The sequence below is a fragment of the Lathamus discolor genome, unplaced genomic scaffold (genome assembly GCF_037157495.1).
Source record: "Lathamus discolor isolate bLatDis1 unplaced genomic scaffold, bLatDis1.hap1 Scaffold_63, whole genome shotgun sequence".
Lineage (NCBI taxonomy): Eukaryota > Metazoa > Chordata > Aves > Psittaciformes > Psittacidae > Lathamus > Lathamus discolor.
This window is the reverse complement of record NW_027069381.1, coordinates 58,273-64,707: the sequence shown is the minus strand read 5'-3', so window position 1 is coordinate 64,707 and position 6,435 is coordinate 58,273.

The following is a 6,435-nucleotide window of genomic DNA, read 5'->3' as shown; positions in this document are numbered from 1 at the left end:
TGACCACAACTCCCTGCCTTCTTCCTTTCAACCAGTTCTTGATCCACCTCACTACTTGATCGTCAAGCCCACACTTCTTTAGCTTATCTATGAGGATGCTGTGGGAGACAGTATCAAATGCCTTACTGAAATCAAGAAAAACTACATCTACCGCTCTACCATCATCCCTCCACCTAGTCACTTCCTCATAGAAGGCTATAAGGTTGGTCATACATTGGACTCAAATGCACTTTGAGGTAGGAAAGTGAGGAGAGACAGCAACCATCTTGTCTGATTTCAAGAATTAAGCAGAGTCAGGTTTGGGTCTTGTCTGCGGTTAAATGACAATATAGGAGGACCAAGAGTTTTTCCCCAAGGCTGAACAGCTATGAGTGGCAGGGTGTGTGGGATAGTATGGGCAAGTATCTAGGTCAGCGGGCTCCTCCAGTGCTTTGGAATTTCTCCACCGAACAAGTGCAAAATCCGGAAGAGGATCTGCTGAGGAAAATTCAAAGGAAAAAAGAGGCTTATATAAAATGGAAGCAAGGACAGGTGGCCTGGGTAGAGTACAGGGGTGTTGTCTGGGAAGCTAGGGACCAGGTTAGGAAGGTTAAGGCCCAGTTAGAATTAAACCTAGCCAGGGATGTTAAGGATAACAGGAAGGGATTCTACAGCTACGTAGCAAACAAAAAACAGACTCGGGACAAAATAGGCCCCCTGAGGAAGCTTTCGGGAGAACTGAGATTCCATAGAGAGACACTGGGATTCCATAAGAGACACTTGGCATCTCCAGTGCCTCGAGTGGGTGGAGCCACAGGAGATGCCTCGTGGGACTCATATAGGCGATGCTGTGTCCTGCTATGGACCAGCATATGGGGCTGAGAGGGTCTACATGGGACCAAGGGTATCCATACGGGGTTAGGAGCATCCTTATGGGGTTAGGAGCACCCTTATGGAGTCAGGAGCATCCATACAGGATATGGGGTTTCCATATGGGACCACCAGCATCCATCTAGGACTCAGGACCTCTATATGGGGCTGAAGAGCTCTTTATGGGCCTACAAGCAGCATCCATATAAAACATGGGACCAGCAGCATCCATATCAGACCAAGGGCCTCCGCATGGGACCACAAGCAACCATATAGGATTGAGGGCATCTATATGAGGCTAGGAGCATCCATATGGGTCTAGGTGCACCCATACAGGGCTAGGAGCATCCAGCAGGACTGGATGGCCGCACACAAAGAGTTGTGGTCAGTGGCTCCATGTCCGGCTGGAGACCGGTAACGAGTGGTGTCCCTCAGGGATCGGTGTTGGGACCGGTCTAGTTTAACATCTTCGTCGCTGACACGGACAGTGGGATTGAGTGCGCCCTCAGCAAGCTTGCCGATGACACCAAGCTGTGTGGTCCGGTTGATACGCTGGAGGGAAGGGATGCCATCCAGAGGGACGCTTGTGAGGTGGGCTGATGCCAACCTCATGAAGTTCAACCACGACAAGTGCAGGGTCCTACACCTGGGTCGGAGCATTCCCAGGCACGGCTACAGACTGGGCAAAGAAGAGATTCAGAGCGGCCCTGCAGAGAAGGACTTGGGGGTGCTGGTCGATGAGAAAATGAACATGAGCCGGCTGCAGTGTGCGCTCGCAGCCCAGAAAGCCAACCGTATCCTGGGCTGCATCAAAAGGAGCGTGACCAGCAGGTCAAAGGAGGTGATCCTGCCCCTCTACTCTGCTCTTGTGAGACCTCACCTGGAGCATTGTGTGCAGTTCTGGTGTCCTCAACATAAAAAGGACATGGAACTGCTGGAACAAGTCCAGAGGAGGCCACAAGGATGATCAGGGACTGGAGCACCTCCCGTATGAAGACAGGCTGAGGAAGTTGGGGCTGTTCAGCCTGGAGCAGAGAAGGCTGCGTGGAGACCTCAGAGCAGCCTTCCAGTATCTGAAGGGGGCCTATAGTGATGCTGGTGAGGGACTCTTTGTCAGGGACTGTAGTGACAAGACAAGGGGTAATGGGTTAAAACTTAAACAGGGGAAGTTTAGATTGGATATAAGGAGGAAATTCTTTCCTGTTAGGGTGGTGAGACACTGGAATGGGTTGCCCAGGGAGGTTGTGAGTGCTCCATCCCTGGCGGTGTTCAAGGCCAGGTTGGATGAAGCCTTGTGTGGGATGGTTTAGTGTGAGGTGTCCCTGCCCATGGCAGGGGGGTTGGAACTAGATGATCTTGAGGTCCTTTACAACCCTAACTATTCTATGATTCTATTATTCTATGATAGGAGCATCCATATATATAATATGGGACCTCCATATGAGACCACAAGCATCTGTCTAGGGCTTAGGGATGAGGGCCTCCATACGTAGCTATTGGCCTCTATATGAGACTGAGAACCTCCATATAGGACCCAGGGCCTCCATATGGGACTATGAGCTTCCACATGGAACATGGGGCCCCCAGACTGGACCACGAGCATCTACATTGGACTAATGGCTTCAATATGGGGCCATGAGCTTCAATATGGGGACATGGGCTTCCATATATGACCAGGAGCCTCTGTATGGGACCAAATGCAACTCTATGGGACCATATGTGCACCCGTATGGCACTGAGGACCTTCCCTATAGGGCAGAGGGCATCCGTATGGGGCTGAGAGCATCTCTATGGGGCCAGGAGCCCCCCTGTGGGGCTGAGGATCAGCCCTTATGGGGCCACAAACCTCCAGAGGGGACTGAGAATATCCATCTCTATGGGGCTGAGGGCTTCAGACCTTTCCTATAGGGCTCAAGCCTTTCCTTATTGGGCTGAGGCTTTCCTATGGGGCTGAGCCTTCCCCATGGGGCTGAGCCTTCCCCGTAGGGCTGAGCCTTCCCTACGGGGTTCAGGCTTTCCCTATGGGGCTGAGCCTTCTTATGGGGTTCAGGATTTCCCATTGGGACTGAGCCTTTCCTGTGGGGCTGAGCCTTCCCTATAGGGCTGAGCCTTCCCTATGGGGTTCAAGCTTTCCTTATGGGGCTGAGGCCTGCCTATGGGGCTGAAGCTTCCCTATAGGGCTCCCCTCCACCCCCATACATCCCCTTTGCCCCCTGATATCCCTGGGGGGGGGGAGGAGTGGGACAATACCATTCAAGGCAATAAGGGGGTGCAGGAGCCGCCCCCCTCATTTAGGGGCAAATCCTGAATAATAATAATTAATAATATGCTAATTAATAATTAGGCTCTACCAGCGCTTTCTCCCCCTCCTGCCCCCAAATTCTTTCCTAGTGGAAACCAATGGGCTTAACCCTCCCTTGCCACCACACCCCCCCCCCCTTTATAAATCACTATATTTGTATAAATGGTGCCTTTCCAACCCCTGGCGCCTTTTCCTACCCATTTTCTCCATGGCTGAGGGAGGGGCTGGAGTCCCATTTTGGGGTCCCCCCCATTTTGAGGTGCTGGGATCCCATTTTGGGGGGGTGTCCTACATTTTGAGGCATTGGGTGCCCCCATTTTGGGTACTGGGGAGGGTGCCCCCCGTCTTTTGTGACCGATGAGCCCACCCACAGGACGGGGGGGGGGGGAGGGGGGCAAATCTTGGTGGGGCAGGCTCTGATTGGCTGTGCCCGCTTGGGAGGCGTGGCTTTATCCAGTGGGCAGCACCAAGAGGCAGAGCAAGGGGGACCGCGCCAGGGTACCCGGGTGTACTCGATGGAAGCGAGGGGGAATTGTGATGCTAATGCGTGACTTTTGGCGTTATAATGGACCAAATTCCTTTGGAAGCACCGTTCCCTTCCACAGTGGCACCCCCTTTGCTGACCCATGGAAGCAGGGAAGCTCGGAAGGAATCACTGCATCTTCATTGCGGGATAACAGGGAATCAGGGTTGGTGGCCGTACTGCCCGGATGCTATTGATGGAGATGGAGAGCAGGGAACGGGGCGGTGGAGGCGCTGCCCTTCGGTCTGTGGAGCTCCTTGGTCCGGGTTTGTCTCCGCCATCCTTTTCCCTAAGGAAAACTGCACCATTCCCAGCAGCAGAGCGCCTGCAGGCGGCGTCCCAGGCTCAGCCGCTCCGGTGCACTCCTGAGGATGAGCACGGTCTGTGCCGCCAGGGAACGGAGGCCGGGATCGCCCTCATGCAGCAGCGGTTCCAGGGCTGTGATCCAAAGAGACCGGGATGAGCTCCTCCATAGCTCCCAGCATCCCCCCAGCCCCTGCTCCCTCCTCACCTCTGCAGATCTCCTCCAGCTTTCTTGGGCTTTTCCCTCTTAGGGGCCGTGCAGCCAGTCCTGGGCGCAGGGATCCATTGGGATTCATCAGCATCCATCTGGATCCATCAGCATCCATCAGGGATGCAGCAGTGGGGGCCGGGATGGGGACCGCAGGGACTCACCAATGAACCTGATGGCTGCCTCTTGCAGGGGGACCTGAGCATCCTGCAGGTACTGCAGGCTCTGGTACAGGTATCCCTGAGTCCTCTTCCTGCTCCGCTCCACCTGCAGGGGGAATGGGATGATACTGAGCCCCCCCATTGGCTGGAGCATTCCCAGCGCTCCCTTTCCCATCCCAATATGTGATGGGCAGAGCGGTCCAAGGGGTTCCACTGGGAATAGGGATGGATGCAAGACCCATACCAAGCACTCCGCAACCCTCCACATCTGCCTTCTCTCCAAGAGCCGCCAGAGCTCTTCCCATTCCAGGAGCATCGCCGCAGCAAGGAGAGCTTCCCGGGAAGCCTGCACAGGATGGGATGGGAGACGGCACCTTGGGGATGATCCCACCCTCAGGAATGCGGGATACGGGGCGGGGGGGGGGGGGGGGGGAGGGCCATACCTCGGCCACTCTGCAGCTTTGGTCGCTCATGCGGAAGAAGAGCGGGAGCAGCAGATCCCAGGTTTTGCTCCACATCCTCCTTCTGTCGCAGCCAAGCACCAGCTCCAGGAGGAACCGGAGCAGGCGGATGGAGAGCTCTCGGATCCGGCTGCATCCCTGGAGACAAGGAGGAAAAGGGGGGATGTGGGGCAGATCCTGATGGGATGCGAAGCCCTGGAGCCATTCCCATGTGAGCTCCAAATCACTGCAGGGGGCCCATGCAGCTCTTACTCCATCAAAGAGGGGCTGGAGTTCCTGCACCAGCTCCATGGCAATGGGGCTGGCCTCTGCCCTTGGTAGGTGACCCATCACATTCCATAGGATCATCAGGGCCTTTATCCTGAGCTCATCCTCGGCATCCTGGAGCCTGCCCATGATGTGGGGCAGGAGCCGCTGCAGTTTCCTTGCCTGCAGGAAGAGATTGGGGCTCCTTGTGGAGAATCCTAGACCCAAGGCTGTGGTCACCAAGGTCATGGCCAAGAGGGGTCCCTATGGCCATGCCCTGCCCCATGGCCAAGAGGGCTCCCCATGACCCATAGCCAAGGGAGCTCCCCATGCCCATGTCCTGACCCATGCCCATGCCCCACTCACCAAGCCAGGATTCTCCGACAGCTTCAAGAGGCATTCCAGCAGCACGGACACTGTCAACAGGCTCTGGGGGTCCTCAGCGCCCTCAGCACCACCAGCACCGGAGGCCATGGGCTAAGGCAAACACAGGCATTGAGATCTCACCGAGCCTGCAGGGCTCATGGGAGGCCATCAGGGCCCTTTGGGACTCACATCCAAGGTGTGGATGGAAGTGTCCTGGGTGTCCTGGAGCATCCTCAGCAGCTCCCGTAGGGCCTCCAAAGTCTTGGATATGGTCAGGACCATCTGCCACATGTCCATGTCAGTGCTGGAAGGCAGGGCGCTGAGTCAGCGTGGTCCATGCATCCCATGGGATGCCCTATGGGGGTTAGCGGTGGTGCTCCCCATGGGGTCGGATGCAGGAACCTGCTCCTCAGGGATGTCATAGCATCATTGGAAAGGACCTTAAGAACATCCAGTTCCAGCCCCAATGCCATGGGTCAGGATGGAGGGACCCACCCCTTAGGGATGTCATAGCATCATGGAAAGGCCGTTTAGATCATCCAGTTCTAGCCCCACTGCCATGGGATGGGATGGAGGGACCTTCTCCTTAGGAATGTCATAGCATCATTGGAAAGGACCTTAAGATCATCTTGTTCCAGCTCCAATGCCATGGGCTGGGATGTGGGGCCCCTCTCAGGGATGTCAAAGAATCATAAAGGACCTTAAGATCATCCAGTTCCAACCCCAATGCCATTGGGTGGGATGAAGGGACCCGCTCCTTAGTAATGTCATTGCATCAAAGAAAGGGCCTTAAAATCATCCATTGCCATGGGCCTTTGGGTCTGGTGGCCATAGGGACCAAGCCCTCAAGGCTGGTACCTGTCTCTCAAGGGCGCGTTGAGGACCATGCTGATCGTCAATGCCCTCGGGTGCTTGATGGCCATCAGGACGAGGAGCGCGTCCATCCTGCGCCCCGTTGCTTCCCTGCTGCTATGCCGCAGGCATTCATGGATGCTCTTCACGACGCTTGGCATCTG